Raw genomic sequence first — 21,923 nt, forward strand, 5'->3', positions numbered from 1 at the left:
GTCGGACCTCCTTACGCGTACGCTTGAGGTTTTCCGCCACCTCACTGAACGAAAGCCGGGAGCTAAATCCGCAGCCCCCGTAGTGACCGAACCACCAACCGAGCAATCTAACACCATGATGCCGATACGTGAGGCTGCCCCTTACTGGGTTCCTCCTCGGGGTACAGGGACTCACGATGATGCAAACAACCAAGATGCGAAGGGAAGGGTAGTATACAACTGGGTCTACCAGCCATGGGACCGGCAAGAGATACTGACATTCCGGAAATCTCTACCCGACCTACGTAAAAACCCCACTGCCTTCTATACTGAATTGGGTACAGCCCTGGGTTCAACGATCATGACCCTGGCTGACATCGACTTGTTCTTCGGGTTATGTCTACCAGCTGATGTGTGGAAGCAAATCCGGAAAGTCGACCACCTTGAGCTGTTTGGACATACCTGGTCACAACTCGATGACCTGGACAAACAACGGGGACCAGGACAAAAGCCGTTGAAATCCATTCTAGACCTCCCAGATAAAATCGTAGAGAAATTAAAAACCCTAATCCCAGAAAAGAAAGTGGACTGGTCGATAGTAACAGCCTGTCGCCAAAAACCCCAGGAGGATGTATCGGAATACTTCTCCCGGTTTGAAACGGTGTTCTCCGATTACAGCGGCCAGGACATGACCACTGCAACCGGACACCATCTGTTTGTCCAGAATTATGTTAAGGGCCTATCATCGGAAATCTCCCAGAAACTACAGGCCAGCGAGAGTAGTTGGGCAGCCTCCAAACCTACAGCGATTCTCCAAATGGCCCAATATTATGAGCATCAGAAAAATGAAAACGATAGGGCGACAGAGAAAAAGAAGAAGGACTTAAAAGAGAGGGTGATGATTGCCAAACTGCAAGGGGTGACTATAGGACGAGACCAATACCGGGGAAACTACCAGACAAACGTCCCTAAGACTACATTTCCCCAGGACCGCACTCTGACTTCCTACAGTGGACGCACAGACCTTAGAGAAGACCAGTGCGCTTTCTGCAAAGGGACTGGCCATTGGAAATCCCAGTGCCCAGTTCTTCTGGAAATGATCAGAAACAAAGACCCCAGGGATGTAGCAAACGGACCGAGACCTAAGGGACAACAACGAGGGCCCCCAAATGACGCAACTAATGACAGATCAAACAGACCAAATACGTTCGACCGACCCAGGCAGAACCAATATCAGCAATCTGACTATGACGACACTCACACCTTCGCATAGGACAGCCAAGGGCGAGGGAGGGATCCAGTCGAGCTCTATGTTGACCAGCAGGGCCCTTATGTCACTGCTAAGGTCCTGGGTACCAAGTCTCCATTTCTGGTAGACACTGGCGCAACACGTAGTGCGTTATCTAAACGACTGATTCCAAGGGCACCCTTGTCTGGCTCACTCATAACATCGACAGGTTTCGATGGAACGCCCTCCACCAACCCTTTGTCTGCCCCGATTCTCTTTGACGTAGAAAACAACACCACCGACACCACGTTCTTGCTTTCCTCCAATAGCCCTGACGCCATTATGGGACTTGACTTACTGAAACACTTCCGAGCGACGATTAGGTGTTCTCAAGATGGAGTTCGAGTGTTTCTTTACGACAACCCCGTTCTGCTTAGACATTGTTCCCCCCGACACATGTTTTCCATCACCGACGTTGACGCGTCCCTGCTTGACACTCTACCTCCGTATCTGTGGGCCAAAGCGGATTCGGACGTAGGGCGTATGTTAATTGACCCAGTGCACATTACTGTCCGACCAGACGCAACACTCCCAAAACTCCCACAATATCGGATATCGCCAGAGGGCGAGAAGGCATTGGTAATGATTATCCAGTCACTGATAGACGCAGGTGTGGTAGAGGAAGTGGTTAGCAACGTTTGCAACAGCCCTATCTTGCCCATTATCAAGAAGCAGGGAGAGGGAGATGAGAAAGCATACCGTTTCATCATCGACCTCCGAGAGATCAACAAAGTGGTGGTACCCCAGTACCCTGTGGTCTCAGACATCACCACCATCCTGACCTTGATTCCATCCACTGCCACCACCTTTTCCGTCATCGACCTCAAGAACGCATTCTTCTCCATCCCCATCCACCCAGACAGCCGATATCTCTTCGGCTTTACCCTAAAAGCCCGCTCATATAGGTTTTGCCGAGCGCCTCAAGGCTACACGGAAAGCCCTAGCATCTACAGCCAGGCCCTCAAAAGACAACTAGACCAAGTCCAGTTACCCGACGGGGTGGTGTTGGTACAATATGTCGATGACATCCTTTTGGCAGCCGACACCACCCCTCTAGCGGTTACCGCCACCATTCAACTCTTGCACTTCCTTGCGGAAAATGGCCACAAGGTCTCCAAGAAGAAGTTGCAATTCTGCCTACCCCAGGTCACTTACCTAGGCCACCTTTTGTCCAAAGATGGAAGAAAACTCACCCCTGATCGAATCCAAACCATTCTAGATACCCCTGTCCCTAAAACCCAGAAGCAGGTTCGCTCCCTATTAGGCCTCACCTCCTTCTGCCGACAATGGTTACCAAACTTCAGCCTCGTTGTAAAACCACTGCTTTCTCTGCTAAACAAAGACGTCCCTTTCCCACTCCCTTGGACTCCTGAGTGTCAAACTTCCTTCACAGAACTGCGAGATGCCCTTTGCTCAGCCCCTGTCCTGGGTACCCCTGATTACAGAAAGCCCTTCTCCCTTTACACTCACGAAAGGGAGGGGTGCGCTTTATCTGTCCTGACCCAGGCCATCGGCCCTAAGCAACGACCGTGCGCTTACTTCTCTGCCACTCTTGACCCTGTCGCCAGAGCCTTGCCTGCCTGCCTTCGAGCTGTAGCTGCTGCTGCAGTCTCTATCCGACAGAGTGAGGGGATTGTACTCTCGAATTCCCTCACGGTACTGGTACCCCATGCAGTCGACACCCTCCTGAACCAAACCAAGACACAACATCTGACGAGTGCACGACTGACTGGATACGAACTGACCTTGCTTGCCCCCCATATCACCCTGAAAAGATGCACCACACTGAACCCAGCAACTCTGTTACCCTTGCCAGAGAACGATCCCAATGTGCACCCCGTACATGACTGCGTGACTCTTACGGACGAACAGACCAGGAGTAGGGTCGATCTCAGAGACACAGCTTTCCCTGACCCCGACGGGGAGTTGTGGGTGGACGGTTCTTGCATCAAACTCTCCGATGGTACCACTTCCGCTGCCTATGCAGTCACCACGGCTCGAACTGTAGTAGAAACAGCCCGCATCACCCAGCGATCTGCCCAGGCAGCGGAACTGATTGCTTTGACGCGAGCCTGCATCCTGGCAACAGGAACCACAGCGAACATTTACACTGACAGCCAGTATGCCTTCGGGGTGGTTCACCATTTTGGGCTCCTCTGGAGGGAGAGAGGATACTTGACCTCACACGGCACACCCATTTTGCACGGGGATTTAGTCTCCGCCTTAATCGAAGCTGTCCTCCTCCCCAACAAACTTGCCGTTATCAAATGCCAGGCACACAAGAAAGTGACAGACATTATTGGACAGGGAAATGCACTAGCCGACATCACCGCCCGAACGACAGCTGAGAATAGAACGACAACACATATGTACGTGACCAGGTCACAAGCAGAAAACTGGACTGACGCCAAGGACACAATTAGAGACATACAAACGACTAGCACACAACACGAATTGACTGAATGGACACGGGTGGGATTGAAAGACGATGAAGGCTGCTGGCGGACAAAAGACACGAACAGATGGTTGCTACCTGATTCGTACTTGATTCCCATATTAACCATGGCACACTCCCCTGCCCACATAGGATCAGCCCCCATGATCGAACTTGTCTCCAGGGTTTGGCACAATGACAAGATCCCAGATTCCGCCAAACGCCTGGTCCAACAATGCTTAATATGCCTGCAACACAACCCCGGGAAAGGAACTGTAGTACCCCGGGGGGGATTTGGGGTCCCAAACCACCCATTTGAAGTCCTGCAGATGGACTACATCCAGCTAGACAGATGCCAAGGCCTGAAATATGTACTCGTCGTGGTGTGCGCATTTAGCAAATGGGTGGAAGCATATCCAACCCGTGACAACACCGCTATGGCCACTGCAAAGGTTCTGTTAAAGGAGTTTTTCCCCCGTTATGGCCTCTGTCGTGTTTTATGGAGTGATAATGGCCCCCACTTTGTAGCCAAAGTTATCCAGCTCATCCTAAATGGGCTGGGTATTAAACAGAAATTCCACGCAGTCTTCCACCCTCAATCTGCTGGGCTTGTCGAACGACACAATGCCACACTAAAGCTTAAACTGGCCAAAATAGTGGCTACGACGGGCCTGAAATGGCCAGACGCCCTCCCATTGGCATTGCTATCGATGCGCTCTACCCCCACCCGACATCACTTAACCCCTTATGAAGTTGTCTTCGGTCGACCCATGAGCGTCTGGTCTGCCCCGAAACCAACTTCCATTCATGACGTTCCGGATGTCCTAATGTCTGATTATCTGTACAAATTGACTGAAACTTTGTCTGTCCTTCATCAGCAGGTGCAGCAGGCCATCCCCGATGCTTCCAGGGGTCCGGGTCACGCCATCCAGCCGGGGGACTTCGTGCTGATCCGAAATTTTCAGCGATCAAAGAGTTTGGAACCCCGGTGGACGGGCCCCTGGCAAGTGCTGATCACCACTCGGACCGCACTTCGAGTGGAGGGGAAGAAACACTGGCTGCACGCTCATCACTGCAAAAAGGTCTCTCCAGCCCTGGCCACGACAGACACCGTCAACACCCAAGAAGAGCTCCTGAACCAGGACCGACCATCGTTGAACTGCTACCCTGATACTGAGACACTTGAACTTTCAAAACATCCTGACCCCACTGTGCCATCTCGAGAAGGGTATTTCCTGCGTCGAAAGGAGGGAGCTTCGGCTAAGTAGGCCACGGACTAGGTTAAAGGATCTCAGAACGGTGACCCAAACTACCAAGGGTTACCCGGAGAGAAGCTAAAACTAAGTCTGTGGTCCTGCCCACTACCGAGCACCTTGAAGACGAAGATGATGGAAGCGCCAGATAAGAAGATGATGGAAGCGCCAAATAAGAAGCCGACGGAGACAGCAGGAAATACCCACTACAGAAATCCGAGAATAGACAGACTCCATAGCTCAAAGACAATTGCACTCTTCATCGTAATCCTCCTCTGTTTTCTCTTCATGACTACGCTCTGGATTATGGAAGAACACGCACCTGCTCACGAAACATTCCTAACCACTGCTCAGCCTACCACCATGAAGGAACATTATCTAATTTCGCTCTCTCCTCAACTAAGAGAGAGGCGAAAGGAGTTTTGGAACAACTCTTTCGTGCAGCTACTTCACCAGCACAATCTTGCCACCAATACCACCAACTGCTGGATCTGTGGGTTGCTACCCCATGCCACTGGACATTCAATACCATTCATCCCTTCACCCTTCTCTGTCCACGGCTCCTGCCTTGCCTGGCTGATCCTCCTGCAAGAGAGCTATACGGGCAATGCCACCTCCAGCAGAACTGCAGCACATTCTTCTCATGGGGCCGGGCGAAACAAGACAAAGACACACTTCTGCCCGCTGACCCCCAGCGATTCGAACCAAATGGACATCCCGGCTAAAGAACGAATCGAAATGCAGGTGTTCAACAATCCAACCAGACCCACCTTCTCCTATCTGCGGAAACGAACGGCTGCCACTCTGACTGTGGCCCTGACGGTCATCAACGTCACAGGCCACATGTGTGTAGAAGGACTTGGGACACAGCTGGTGGGTCGCAGCGCTTGCCGCTTTACCAGAACCCTGGATTCCACGGATCCACCTTCCTTTGTGTCATCCCCAAACATGTATTTCATCTGCGGCACGAAGGCCTACACCTGGCTCCCCAAAGGCTGGGGGGGCACTTGCTACATCTCCTTCGTCTTTCCTCCAACTTATGTGGCCCCAGCGAATCACCACAGGCAAAAACGAGCCAAAGACGTTGAGCAAGCCGACTCAACAGGGGCGCAGTTCCTCGATGCTATGAAAGGACTCGTCCCCCTCTGGGGCCCGATGGCAAACAGCCGTGCCATCCGACATTTGACTCAGGCAGTCGAGACAACCATGAACATCACAGCGGGCATCTTTGCCAACAACACTGCCGAGCTCCAAGCGGTCCGTTTGGTGGCTCTTCAGAACCGCCTCGTTCTAGATGTGGTTCTGGCGGACCGTGGAGGAGCATGCCGCATTATTGGGTCCAGCTGTTGTACATACATACCGGACAACTCACCCTCAGTGTACAAAGCCATCGAACATCTTCACAGACTCTCTTCGGAAGTTCACCAAGAGCAAGAAGAATGGTCGCTTGGTGGTTGGTTCTGGGACACCGTCAAAAGCTGGGGCTGGAGACTGCTCACCATTATCCTGATTCCCGTAGTTATAATATGTGGCCTAATTCAATGTTTGCCACCTATGTGTTCTTTATGTGCGAGTTGTATTTTTCCCAAAACTGTGGACATTGGAAGCGAACATATGAGAGCATTGTATGATACCGAAGTTAGGAATTTGATGAAAATTGACATTGAGTAAAGCAAGGTGGCTAGATATGTTGAAAAGGGGGGACTGTTGAAAGTTGGACTGAGACCGTCAACATTATCGGCGCCCTCTTGCTCTCCTTAACCTTTTTGTGCGCGTAAAACAGCCGCCATTTTGAACACCATGGCTTCCCTGCTCCCGCCGAGAGCCAGCGCGCCTCTCTCCCACTCCTAGCTTCGCCGGCATCCCCCCGCATACTGACAACCCCCCTGCCTGCACCTGCCGCGAATCATAAAACCCCTCTTCAGCGCTGCTCTGCCCCAGGCCCTCGTCCTGTTCCCAGCGCGACACCTCCCTTCTTCCCATTTATGATCCCCGGCCCTTTGATGCAAACCCCTTTTCCCCGTGTGCCCGTTCGTCTTCCTCGTTCCCAGGCCGACACCCAGCTCTGCCGATACTGTTCCTTGCCCCTCCCCGTACAATAGAAAGTTCCCCCCCAGCAAGGGATCCCCGGGTTGATCAAAGCCCCCCCGCCCTACGAGACCCGATCAAACCCCACACACTCCGTGAATCGGCGGAATATCCAGCTGCGCGATGATCATCACCTGTTGTGAACGGGGCGGGGACTTCCACTGTAACCTTGCGTGGGAACGGGCTGGGAAAGGGGGGGATTCTGAGGATGTCTTTCCATACATCAAAGCTTTAACATGAATGTGTAATCTACAATAAAGTCATAAAACAGTGTATAAGAGGCCAGGCCTCAGAAATGTATCTAGAGCACCTCAGAACGATACCTTCTGTCCGTTTCGTTGTGTTCTCCTCCGGAGAAAATAAAAACCTTGTTTCCTGCCTTCCAGTCTCCAGCGCCTGCCTCTTCAATAGTTTAACTTCTTTGTGGGTTCAAGAGGCGACACCGCCGGGCAATACTTAAGGATCTTATATTCTGGTTGGTAGTGCCCCCCAATTATTTTCACACTTACCTATCTACATAAAATAAAAATCTGTGATCTGCATGTTAGACAATGTACTTTGCAGGAGACACACTTACCATCTATGCAAAATTGTGAGACAAAACTGTAGGCAGACAAAACTCAGATCTCTCCAACCACAGCATTATCCACCAGAGTTACCTTAGCACTATTATTAAGCCCGAGATTTGCTGGGCACACAAATATCTCTGCAGGAGGTACCTTAACCTCCTAAGACATTTAATATTGCAGCCTTTGTGACCAATTAAGCTCTGCAGATGTAGGGGGTCATTAGGATGGCGGGCGGACTTTGCCCGCCTGCCATCTTCATGGGGATTGGGACCGCCCACCATAAGGGCGGGGGTCCCGTGGTGGGGATTAGGATGCGCCCGCCACAGTGGCGGATGCAATCCTCATTTTTACCATTGTGGCGGGCGGTGCTTTCAGCACCGCCCACCACAGTGCTAAAAATGCATGTATGCATTTGCATACACGAAGCGGCAGGCACCGTGCGGTGCCTGCCGCTTCGTGTATGCAAATTCTGGGGGGTACCACAGGTACCCCCCATGTGCAGCCCCCACCTCTCTTTCACTCTGGGGGCCCACAGGGGGCCCACAGAGTGAAGACCGCATGCCTTTTCCTTGGCGGCATCGCCGCTACGGAAAGGCATGTAACTAAGCCCATTGTAATATGGCTGGCAGTGTCTAATAAACACCGCCACCATATTAAACCTTTTCTGCCCCGGCCGCAAGGCGACCGGGGCGGAAAAGCGGCAGACGGTCTTTCCATCTGCCGCGGTCCCCCCCCGGGACATTTATGTGAGGATGGCGTGCGGATTACCCCCGCCAGGCCGGCGGTGGCTACCGCCCGCCATCCTAATGGGCCCCTTAGTGTCATATTTATCTGTGTTGCCAACTTCTCTGTAATTGAAGTTTCTTTGCAGAAGAGTTTTAAAGAAGAAAATGTATAAGTTGACAGTGAGTCTTTGGTTTTCATGACTCCGTTCCTTTTGAACATGATAAACTTGCCTAAAAAATTCAAGAAAGTGTTATTATTTAGAAAGTATTTATTAAAAGTGAGAGTATTTGAACATGAACTGAGAAACAGTCAATCAGATAACTGTGTCAGCTACCCGTACTGTGGATGAAGTACAGGTCACTTTCACCACAATAAATAAATGCTATGCACAATAAATTCATACCTGCGTTGTGCCTGCCTCCAATTCGCGTTGCTGCTAGTGAATTTTTCTTTCAGTTTTACATAGCGCTAGTAGGTCTAACGGCATTGGAGCTATTTAAATGAGCACCTGTTACATTACACAAAGACGCATTCATTGTTTATAGGCACTACGGGCCTCATTTATGCGTGAATGCAGCGATGCGTCACTTCTCAGTGCGCCCTCCTTGCAACATGATTGATGCGTCATAATTACTGTATGACGCACCATGTCACAAGGAGTTACAGATACGTCAGTATTTCTGACGTATCTGTATGGCGCAAAAGTGACGCATTGCTGGAGTGTGTCACAAAAGTGACGCAACTCCAGCAATGTGTCCTTTCACATGGGGCAAGCCACATGTGAAAGGGCCTGCATTAGTCTTACGCCTGCTGGGAAGCAGTCGTAATATATTGACGCATTTGCGTCCTAGAAGTGGCGCAGTGAAATCTTATAGATTTCACTGTATCACTTCTACAAGGCTTACTTGCGTCAGAACGCCCACCCTGCATACATAATACCTGGCGCAGGTATAATGTGGTGCAGGGGTTTACAAAGTGACGCTTCACAATGTAAATATGGTGCAACATGGAGCATTTTTTACGCCGCTGGTGCGTCACAAAAAGTAACGCATCAGCGGTGCAAAAGTAACGCACAACCTCATAAATAAGGACCTACAAGATTAAGTGATTTGCCCAGAGTGACAGGATGTTAAAAATGCACAGCTTGGCAACCTTTTTCTCAAACTTGTTATAGGGGTCAATGCTCCTCTCTCCCTCTCTGTCTGATTGGGGTACAAGAGAATGTTGTAAGTGCAGTTTGAGCTAGCTATCTAAAATCCCCAGTGCCCCCGTGTTTACTGTTCTGGGTGCCTTAAAATTACAGTGTGATTGCAGCGCCTCACCCAGAGCCATCAGAATGAATACAGACTCGCTGAACCTGGTATCCCTACACAGAGACCTTGAGTTGCGACACAAATGAGCCTATTCCAATGTCGGACGGATCTGAGTCGGTCTGACATCAGTCAGGAGCCGTAACCGACTGACCTGCTGTGGTCAGTTATGGCCCTGCAAGTACGATGCGACCGAACCCTGTTCAGTCGCAATCATAAGCTGCACAATGGGAGTATGCATACCGAGCGGAATACATGCCTCCATTGTAAAATGCAGGGGTGCAGTTCATCCCTGCACCCTGTGGCCAGCACCCCAAGGTGCCTGCTACCGGGTGCAGGGATCAACGGAGGGGCAGCATTCGGTGGCCTCACATCCATGGGGTCCCTGCTGGGGCCCCCAAGAGACAGTTTCCGACTGCCTTTTTGACACCGGGACGAAAAGGCAGGGAAAAACTGCCATCGTACTCCCTTTATCGTAAAGAGGTGCCCAGTGGAGTACTGGAGGATTTCCGGATGGCAGACAGGCTCTCCGAGCCCGTCGTAGGCCATCCAGAAATCCGAGTTGGATTCCTGGCTCGGTCAGAAAGGAATCCGTCCGACACGTTCCGATTCAGTCCTTGGGGGATAAGTAGGTGGTGTCAATAGCCCATATGCCTTCGAATATTTTTATGTATAGGCAGTGGGTCTTCATCAAAGGGCACCGGATGAAGACTCTAAGGGACACAGGAGCCAGTATGACTACTGTGAGGTGTCAGGTGGTGTCCTCAGGGAAGAACCTCCCTAACACATTACTCCAAGTCATAGACTCAGACACCTGTGCGAGTCACCTACCGGTGGCTCAGGTTCCCTTTGAGTTAAGGGGGGTCTCAGATTCTCTGAATGTTGCTGTGAGCCCTTCAATGCCCATAGATTGTTTGTTGGACAATGATCTAGAGCACACTATCTGGAAAGACGTAGAGCTCAGATCACACTTGGAGATTTTGGGACTGCATGAATGGGTCTGTATGACCACAAGGTCCATGGCTGCCCTGGAAGGGAGTCAAGGGAGCCTGAAAGAATGGCACAGGCAACTGCCAAGAATAGAGGCAAGTGGCACTGGAAAGCAGCCTGTGAAGTTCCCGCATTCCAGGTTGATGGGGCACCCAAGGATGATGCTCCTCATCCCATGGGAGAGGACATTGCCGACCGAGCAGACCAGCCTGTGTTTGCTGGATGGCAAGTTGAGGGTGGGCCTACCAAGGAGGAATTCTGCCAAGTGCAGAAGGAGTAGCGGAGGGCCAGGCCGCAGGTAATACCTCTTGACAGCATCTTATGTATTGGGAGACTAATTTCCTCTACAGTGAGCCTAAGGTTCCAGGACCTGGGGCAGCCTGTTTGCTGGTACTCCCCCAGTGTTACAGGGCCTTCCTACTGAGGTTGGCTCATGATATCCCCCTGGCAGGATATCTGGGACAGGTCAAGACCTTTTCTGGGGTTATCCCCTATGTTTATTGGCCCGGATGAATAGACTCAGATGCATTTTGTGGGTCCTGTCCCACCTGCCAGGCCAGTGGGAAAGTAGGGAAAAACGTGAAACTCCCCTGAACGCCTTGCCTGTCAGTAGCATTCCATTCTAGAGAGTTAGCATCGACATTGTTGGTCCCTTGGCCCTCAAGACAGCTTTAGGCAACAGGTTCATCCAGGTCTTTGTGGATCACACCACCCACTACCCAGAGGCCATCCCTCTGAGGTCGGTGACTGCGCTTGTGGTGACCATGGCTCTGATGATGATTTTTGCCTCAGTGGGGTTCTCCAAATAAGTAGTGTCTGATATAGATACTAACTTCATGTCAGCATACATCAATCAATCAGGGGTTTGTTAAGCAGGACTACTCACCCATGAGGGTCTTAAGGCGCTGGGAGGTTGGGCGAGTTAGCAAGCTCCAGTCCATCAAGGTGGGGGTCTGTCGAAGAGCCAGGTTTTGAGGTTTCTTGCGAAGATTGGGAGCGCTGTTATCTGTCTCAGGTGGAGCGGAAGGGCGTTCCAGGCTCGGGCCGCTAGAAAGGAGAAGGAGAAACCTCCCGATCTGGTCTTTCCGGTGTCGGGGACCACAGCGTAGGAGAGCTGGGCTGATCTGGGGTGCGTGGAATTTGAGTCGGCTGTTCAGGTATGCTTGTCCGGTGTCGTGGAGGGCCTTGTGGGAGTGGGTGAGCATATTGAAGGTGATTCTAGCTTTGATGGGGAGCCAGTGGAGTGTGCACAGGTGCCGGAGATGTGGCAGTGTCTTGACAGGTCGAGGACCAGTCTTGCGGCAGTGTTCTGTATGTTATGTAGCTTGCGGGTGAGGTTATTTGTTTATTCCGTAGTCGAGTCTGCTGGTGACCAGGGCGTGAGTGGCGGTCTTTCTGTGTTCGAGGGGGATCTATTTGAAGGTCTTACGTAGGAGGCGGAGGGTGTGGAAGCAGGAGGACGAGACGGAGTTGATCTGACGGTCCATTTTGAGTTCTGAGTCCAGGATGATTCCCAGGTTGCGTGCGTGGTCCGTAGGGGTGGGCGGGCTTCAGAGGGCGGGGAGCCACCAGGTGGCATTCCATGCGTCCGGGTTTGGGCCCATGATGAGTACTTCTGTTTTGTTGGTGTTTAGTTGTAGGTAGCTGTTTTTCATCCATTTGGCGACGGTTTCCATGCCTTCTCGAAAATTGTGTCTGACGGTATTGGGTTTGTTGGATTGGGAGAGGATGAGTTGGGTGTCTTCTGCGTATGACACAATGTTGGGTCCGTAGGTTCTGACGATGGGGGCAAGTGGAGCCATGTAGATGATGAAGAATGTAGGGCTGAAGGAGGACCCCTGGGGGACTCCGCAGGTGGTAGGTGTCGGGTTGGAGAAAAAAGAGGGCATTCTGACCCGCTGCGTTCAGCCAGAGAGGAAGGAGCGGATCCAGTTGAGGGCCTTGTCTTGGATCCCTGCGTCATGGAGTCTGCGAGTACATGAAGTCTATGTGGCATAAGGTTGGAGTGACATACAGGTTCTGCATACCCTATCATCCGCAATAAAGCGAGCTTGTGGAGAGATTGAACAAGTCACTTAGAGGCATGATAATGGACCTACCTGAGCCCATGAAGCATAAGTGGGATGTTCTCCTGTCATGCCGACTGTTTCCCTACAGGAAGGTGCCACAGAAGTGAGTTGGGTTTATCCCCTTCGAGCTTCTCTATGGCCACCCTGTTATCAGACTACTCAGCCTTGTGAGAGAGGGGTGTGAGCAATCTCCCAGGAATCCCTCTCAGGATGTAGTCAGCTACATGCTGACACTCCACAACCAGATACAGAGATTCTGAAAAAAGGTGCAGGACAATCTTGAGGTCAGTCAGGAAGTAAGGCCACTCCGGTAAGGTTTCAGCCTGGCCAAAAGCTGTGGGCTATGGAGCCTGTGGAGCTCAGAGCTCTCCAGGACTGCTGAAGAGTACCATCTAAGGTGAAGGAACCGAAGGGGGAGTCCACCTATCTGGTGCATCTCAAGCCCTCTAGAAACCCCTTAAGGGTGCTCTACATTAACTGCCTTAAAACACACTGTGGGAGGCCAAAAACGACTATGCTCCTGATGACTGATGATGGGGTGAAATGGGAGAGTAAGCCTCTTCTTGACCTTTTGTCTACCCAGGAACATGATTGGTCAGTAGAAAGTGTCAACTTCTCACCTACTCTGACTCCAGAACAGCAGAGAAACTGCCCCCAGTTTCTGGGATAGTTCACCTCACTGTTCTCCCTCACCCCTGGGTTTACACGTCTGTGTACACACAACATAGACACTGGAGACAGTTCGCCTGTCAAAAATACAAATTACAGGCTGTTGGATACGGTGAGGGGCAGCATCAAGAAGAAAATCTTCAAGATGCTGACATTAAGGCTGACTGAGCCCTCCAACAGTCCCTGGTCCAGCCCTGTGGTGCTGGTAACCTCTCCTTGGAGGCGCATGTGGGGAAGGTAGTGAGTTGCTGCTTGGCGATTATTCACTCTCTGAGGAAGATTTTTCCTCTTTTACCTCATCAAGCCCGCGCCCTGATAGCACGGAGCACGATACTTAGCCGGGTGGACTATTGTAATGCCCTGCTCCTTGAGTCCCCTAAATTCCTGCTAGACAGACTACAGCGGGTACAATCGGCCGCTGCTAAATTGGTATTAGGCTGGTCAAGGAGGTCCTCTGCCTCTGGAGCACTGACGGAGCTGCACTGGCTCCCCGTGACACAGAGAATTAAATTCAAATATCTGTGTCTAGTATTTAAAGCCCTGCATGGAAAAGGACCCACCTCTTTCCAGCAAAAGTTTGAGTGGTATGTTCCGGGCAGAGTGCTTCGCTCCTCGAGAGGAATGTTAATAAAAGTCCCACGCTTCAATCAAGTTAGAGCAGGGGGCAGATCATTTAGGGTGGCTGCGGTCAGGCTGAGAAACACTTTACCTCTTGAACTGCAGCAACACAGGGATCTCCTCGCGTTCAGAAAGAACCTTAAAACTTGGCTTTTCCCTAAGAACTAGCCCTGTGCATTAGCCCCCTTCCTGTGTTGACATGGTCTCTGAGTTACTAGCGCCAAGATGCCTGTTAGGTGGTAGCGCGCTTTAGAAATTGTATAAATAAATAAATAAAGAATGGTACCTAAGGCTACCCCACCGGACCACACTCCAAACTCAAGTTCTGTGTGGACTACTAAGGATTCAATTCCGTCACTGAGACTGACACACACCCCATCCCCCAAGCTGATGAGCTCAAGTTTTTCAGCACTTCAATCTCACATCAGAGTACTGTCAGATTGCTCTTAGGGAGCAAAAGAAAGTCCTGCATTCTCTATTCCAGAGGGCAACTTCCAATTCAGGTTGATACCATTTGGTCCTGCCACCTTTCAGAGATTAGTCAGGGATGGAGGCATTCTGTGCAGCCAACTTAGATGACACAGTTGTCTTCAGCGCCAACTGGGAGGAACACCTGTACTACCTTCAGGAGGTGTGTCCGGCCCTGCAGCAGGCTGGGCTGACTATCAAGTCCAATAAGTGCCAGATAGGGCAATGTTCCATGGTATATCTTGGCCACATGGTGGGTGGGGGCATGGTGCAGCCCCTTCAGGCCAAGATTAAGACTATCATGGTCTCAATCCTATAGTAATCCTATAGTATCAGGCAAGGCCTACCTAGGCCTCACCAGATACGATAAGAGGTTTGTTAAGTGATATGGCAGCATTTTTGCCCCCTTAATTGAGCTGACTTCCAAGAAGCAGCCCAGAAAGGTGATCTGTAAAGAGTCCTGGCAGAAAGACTTTGACACCCTCACGAAAGCCATGTGTACAACACCTGTTCTTAAGACATTTATTATGCTGACATATGCTTCAGTATTAACAACAGGGGAAACCCGATAAACCAACAGGCATCTGGGTAGAATACAGTTTACTAAAGACAAGTGATGCCAACGGTATTTTACTTAAAGAAAGGTTATTAGCAGGGACAGATACTAGAAATTATCTGTCTCGAAACATTGTGAATTGTACAGAGTCAATCTATCGTAATATTATAAAGTTCATCTAGTGGCTATTAACACCAACTAAAAAAATTACACAAACAATAATCATGATTTGTAACTTTCTTTTTTTTTAAAAACCATTTTCATTTTTTTATCAAATGTACAAATCAACTAGTCACACAATATTTCATCTTGTAAGAAAACAAACAGCACAAACAAATTTTTTCTTTTTGTTAACCCTTAATCCTTGGGTTATATATGAAGCCCAATTAGTTTTATACAAGGAAAATATTGGCAATGTCTTTTCTGGCATTAATTCCTTTTCGAACACCAGGGTATCGAGGAGCATGAGAAGCAATAATTACTGTCTTTATAGCTTCTAATCAAATTGTACTCCTAGGGATTATATCCATGAAATGTCGAAATCAAGGGGGTGTCGAAATAGGTGATAACTGTCGACGCGTTTCAGCCTGTCAAGCAGTTTTAGGCCTCATCAGGACAATGGGCATCAAAAAAATCATATTGATTTACCTAAAACACAAAAACCAAAATAACATAATAAATACATACATCATTCTAAAAAAACGACCGTTGACTTCACGGACACAGGCACCCAAGGGAGCCCCTACCACTATAAAGAGAGAAGATTCCTCTAGGTTCTGGTATCTTATACATACATTCAATACCAAAACTCATTCATCCCCGTGCGTTAACAAATAGTGTCGTGCTAAGCCAAAATACAACAGTTACGTGAGGCAAGAAGCTATACATACCACAGCATAGTTTCCCAAATTTGCCAGCCCCAGCTATGGTATCGCGGAGCTTGTGAATTTAAATCACTCCAGGTAGACAGCGAGTATGAATTTCTCTGCTAAACACTGCCTGTGTTTGTCTATATATCTCGCCCCACCGGTGAATCAACAACCTGAATAATCAAATCACACACAGTGGCATCGTCAATAACCCTAAGAAACTAAAAGTAAATTAATCTCAACATAAATCTAACAAATACTATCCTACTCTGCCAAGCGCAAGACACATCCACAACCGGGAATGGAGTCTAACTAGCATGTCCCTAAAACTTACATATAACTCCGTCGTTAATTAAGCACACTAGTTGAATTAGGGCAAAAAGGCTTCAGAGCGGTATTACTTTACCTTATTTGTATTATTTTTCACGGTCCCATTGTGTTCGCCGATTGATTTACAACGTAAACACACAATCCAAAGAAGCCCAAGTCTTCTAAAAGTCGGTGCTCCTAACGGCTTCCTAGAAATAGGTGCCGGACTTTGACCATTCAAGCCGGTGAACCCGACTTTCCAAATATGGTAAAAATAAAAAACAGACTTCCAACCCAAGCCAATCGGCCCAAGCTAACATGGCCGCCATCAAAATGCGCTAGCCTGCCACTCGTTCAGACATTCTCCGTGCACTTTCAACTACTCTTCTCATTAATATCAACGTGTTCGAAAAAAAGGGGGGGAAAAAGGAAAGGAAAAAATGTAAACAGAATTAATCCTCTCAAGTAACCATAAATAAGTCACTAAGCAAATTCTAACCTAAACAAAAGAAGAAAGAGGAAAGCTTTAACCATTATCACCGTGAGATACCTAGCCCCTCCTCCATTCTAAAACCTATTGTACAATGTATGATACAAATAAACAATACATATATCAAATATACATCGTATACCGGTACACAAAAACACATCAAGAACGGCACATTTCTTAATTACATAGAGTTTAAAGTCTGTATTTACTCCAAAACAGATAGCACATTTCAGCCAATTAGAGACCATATCTCATCTTTGTCGTTAAGCCCAGTTTTTGAGGTCTGATATTTTTCAATTAGTGTGGCCTCCAGATGGTTAAGCTTAGTCTCAGTGTCTCCTTTATTTCTATTTGTTACCACGCATAATACTGTCCAGTATATGTCGTTAAATGAGTGATTGTATCTCTGGTAGTGACTAACCAAAGGCGCCCCTATGGTCATACACTTAATTCGTGATTTATGTTGTAAAACCCTTGTTGTCTGAGTCGTTTGTCCAATATAAAATCGATTACATGGACACATGATACAATATACAAGATTTTTCGAATTGCAATTGGAGAATGATCTTTGGGTGTGTAAATTTCCATTAATGTCAATCTCTTTTGAGTCCTTCGTCATCTCGCATGCCACACAATTGTGGCATTTGAAATGGCCAATTATCGGGGGAAGTCCCAATAAATCCCTCGTAGTTTTAGGTACCTGCTTCACAGAATTGGTCTTTGCTCTTACTAGTTGGCTACGAACATTAGAACCCTTCTTAAATGCAAATAGTGGTTTCGGGATATCAATTTCACCCAGCAATTTCCAATTTTTTTAAATCACTTTTTTCACACTATTTGCTCTTGGATCATAAGTCAATACACATGTCAATGGGGTTTCGCTTTTATTTTTATCCTTAGGTACCAATAGAGTCTCTCTAGGTGTGTACCACGCTCTTTTAAGTGCAACTTTAATTAATCTTTTAGGGTACCCTCGTGCAGTCAGTTTTTCTTTTAAATGATTAGCATGTAAAAAGTACTGCTCCTTACTAGTACAGTTCCTCCGAATACGGAGGAACTGTCCGTAAGGTAAATTTTCTTTCAATGACCTAGGGTGGCCACTATTGAAGTGTATCAGTGTGTTCCGGTCTGTCGGTTTAGTATATAAACTGACAGCCAGTTGCCCATCCTCATGTTCAATGTACACATCTAAAAAGTTGATTTTAAGGGGGTCACTTGATACCGTGAAGTTAAACTCTTAGGTTCTGTTGTTAAGCCAAGTGTGGAATTCAGTCAATTGTCCAGAATCCCCATTCCAAATCATGAAGATGTCATCTATATAGCGACACCAAAGGCCCACATGATGTTTAAATGGGTTGGTGTCGCCATATATCCATCTCCGTTCAAATTGCCCCATCACCAAATTGGCAATTTCGGGCGAGAAACTACATCCCATTGCCACTCCTGAAATTTGGAGGTACAACTTTTCTTTGAAATTAAAAAAGTTGTTTTTCAAACAAATCCGAGCCAATTGAACAATGAATTTTGTAGGCACTTGGTGTGGGTGTGGCCTCGAGTCCAAAACAAATTCACACACACTTAGGGCATCCTCCTGAGGTATATTTGTATACAGTGATTCGATATCGGAGGTGGAAAGTAGTTGTTTATTGGGATCAAATTCTAACCCTTCCACCTTCGATATCAAGTCCATGGTATCTCTAATATACGCTGGTATTTCTCTTACCAATGGGAATAGGAATATATCCACATATTGGGCCAGTGGTTCCAATAGGGAGCCACACGCTGCCACAATGGGTCTCCCTGGTGGATTCGTCAATGATTTATGTATTTTTGGCAATACATATATGTGTGGAATTTTGTTCTGTTCACTATTCAAAAATTCAAATTCACTCTTACATAACCAACCACAGTCTAGACCTTCCTGTGTAATATTTCTAATTAGTTCTTTAAGACGTGGAGTGGGGTTCGCATCTAACGCCCTATAGAACATTTGATTGGAAAGTTGATTGGTAATCTCCTGCTCATACTTAGCAGTATCCCACAAAACAATCCCCCCGCCTTTATCTGCGGGTTTCACAGTTATATTCGAATTTTGAGATAGATTTTTAAGTGCAACCAGTTCCTGTTTACTGCAATTGGATTTGTAAAAGCATTTTTTACTTTGGAGTAAATTTAAGTCTCTTAACACCTGATTTTCAAAAACTAATATTTCTGGAGGTAGCAAGACACTTTCAGGTAAGAATTTCGATGTATTTTTTAGTCCACTAATGTTGAGTACTGTCAAACTTTCCCGTTCTAGAAAGAAGGCTTTAAGCCTTATTTTTCTCAAAAAGGCCAAAACTTCTATTTTTGTATCAATGGGATTTTGTAGTCTCGTCGGGACAAATGTCAAGCCCTTGGATAAAATAGATATCTCTTGTTCGGACAGGGTGTGATCAGATAGATTATAGATCGGAATCATATCTCTCTGCGTTCTGTCCTGTGTCTGAAGCGTTATCATCTGTAGGTCTTCTTCCTGGTTCGAAAGAGTTCTGGTTCCTGGGTCTGGTATTGGTCTCCTGGTTGTAAGACCATCTGTGGGGGATATACATCCCCTTGGTAATTGTACCCCCTCCATCTCGGTCCCCCTCCCCATGGTCTGAACCTTCCTCTGTAGAAAAAAGGAGGTCTCGATCTTGGATACTGTTGATAGGGATAATAGTCGTTATTTGACCCTTGGCTGGAATCCGATGAAGTTTCAGAAAAGGTTATGAATTTGTTTCTGGACCTACCACGATATTGCAAATTCAGCGCGTTCGGATTGTTAGTAGTGAAAAAATCGCGTCCTTCAGATAAGGATATATATCTTCGATCTTAAAATTCTTTATGTCCCTTCCCACCTTAGAAATTTTTAGGTTGGTGTTGCGTATAGCAAAATCTGCAATAGTTTTTGCTGCTGCTTCTAGTAATTTCTTTGCATCTTTAATCGTGCTGTACCCTAGAATCTCTTTCTCTAATTCCTCGATTGCTTTGAGTTCCTCCTCATTCAATCTCAATGCCTTCTCAACAGAGAGGGCCATCCAATCTATAGAACATTTAGTGCCCACACCACCAAATCTATTAAGATAAGTCTTGTCAGTTATAAAAATCACTGGAATGTTTTTTACCTGTAAGCCTAAAGGGATTGTATTATTCTTAAGATGTTCAGAAAGTACCTGAGCGTGCAATTGTGTACGTATATTTTTCTTCTTGAGTTGTTTAAGTTTCTCAATCTTATCTACATTAGCAATTACGGCCTCTCCTTTATCTCCATTTAAAAGCGAAGGTGTTTTAGATACTAAAGCACTTATCTCATCTGCACTATAGGTGACCGTAATTGGTTCTGACATATCTTATTCAAAATGTATCAACTTCTCTCTCACCGTGGAAGGTGTATCTACGTGAACCAGTCATAATATTAAATTGTCTATATACATTAATATACAAATTACAAACAATAATAACCCTAGATGAACCTAGTACACAGATCTTCTTTTGATCCAGCTCTCTGGACCTTGGATGAAATCCTATTCAAACCCTCACACTTAAAAAAGTGCAATTAAATCATTATTAACAACAGGGGAAACCCGATAAACCAACAGGCATCTGGGTAGAATACAGTTTACTAAAGATAAGTGATGCCAACGGTATTTTACTTAAAGAAAGGTTATTAGCAGGGACAGATACTAGAAATTATCTGTCTCGAAACATTGTGAATTGTACAGAGTCAATCTATCGTAATATTATAACGTTCATCTAGTGGCTATTAACACCAACTAAAAAAATTATACAAACAATAATCATGATTTGTAACTTTCTTTTTTTTTAAAACCATTTTCATTTTTTTATCAAATGTACAAATCAACTAGTCACACAATATTTCATCTTGTGAGAAAACAATCAGCACAAACAAATTTTTTCTTTTTGTTAACCCTTAATCCTTGGGTTACATATGAAGCCCAATTAGTTGTATACAAGGAAAATATTGGCAATGTATTTTCTGGCCTTAATTCCTTTTCGAACACCAGGGTATCGAGGAGCATGAGAAGCAATAATTACTGTCTTTATAGCTTCTAATCAAATTGTACTCCTAGGAATTATATCCATGAAATTTCGAAATCAAGGGGGTGTCGAAATAGGTGATAACTGTCGACGCGTTTCGGCCTGTCAAGCAGTTTTAGGCCTCATCAGGACAATGGACATCAAAAAAATCATATTGATTTACCTAAAACACAAAAACGAAAATAACATAATAAATACATACATCATTCTAAAAAAACGACCGTTGACTTCACGGACACAGGCACCCAAGGGAGCCCCTACCACTATAAAGAGAGAAGATTCCTCTAGGTTCTGGTATCTTGTTATATTTACACACCGAAAGGAAAACGTGTTCATAGTCACACCACCACCACGTAAATCTACTATTTTATACATATATTCAATACCAAAACTCATTCATCCCTGTGCGTTAACAAATAGTGTCGTGCTAAGCCAAAATACAACAGTTACGTGAGGCAAGAAGCTATACATACCACAGCATAGTTTCACAAATTTGCCAGCCCCAAATACAAATCTTGTATATTGTATCATGTGTCCATGCAATCGATTTTATATTGGACAAACTACTCAGACTGTGAAAACAAGGGTTTTACAACATAAATCACGAATTAAGTGTATGACCATAGGGGCGACTTTGGTTAGTCACTACCAGAGATACAATCACTCATTTAACGACATATACTGGACAGTATTATGCGTGGTAACAAATAGAAATAAAGGAGACACTGAGACTAAGCTTAACCATCTGGAGGCCAGACTAATTGAAAAATATCAGACCTCAAAAACTGGGCTTAACGACAAAGATGAGATATGGTCTCTAATTGGCTGAAATGTGCTATCTGTTTTGGCGTAAATACAGACTTTAAACTCTATGTAATTAAGAAATGTGCTGTTCTTGATGTGTTTTTGTGTACCGGTATACGACGTATATTTGATAAATGTATTGTTTATTTGTATCATACATTGTACAATAGGTTTTAGAATGGAAGAGGGGCTAGGTATCTCACGGTGATAATGGTTAAAGCTTTCCTCTTTCTTCTTTTGTTTTGGTTAGAATTTGCTTAGTGACTTATTTATGGTCACTTGAGAGGATTGATTCTGTTTACATTTTTTCCTTTCCTTTTTTCCCCCCTTTTTTTCGAACACGTTGATATTAAT

The sequence above is a fragment of the Lissotriton helveticus genome, chromosome 5_1 (assembly GCF_964261635.1).
Source record: "Lissotriton helveticus chromosome 5_1, aLisHel1.1, whole genome shotgun sequence".
Classification (NCBI taxonomy): domain Eukaryota; kingdom Metazoa; phylum Chordata; class Amphibia; order Caudata; family Salamandridae; genus Lissotriton; species Lissotriton helveticus.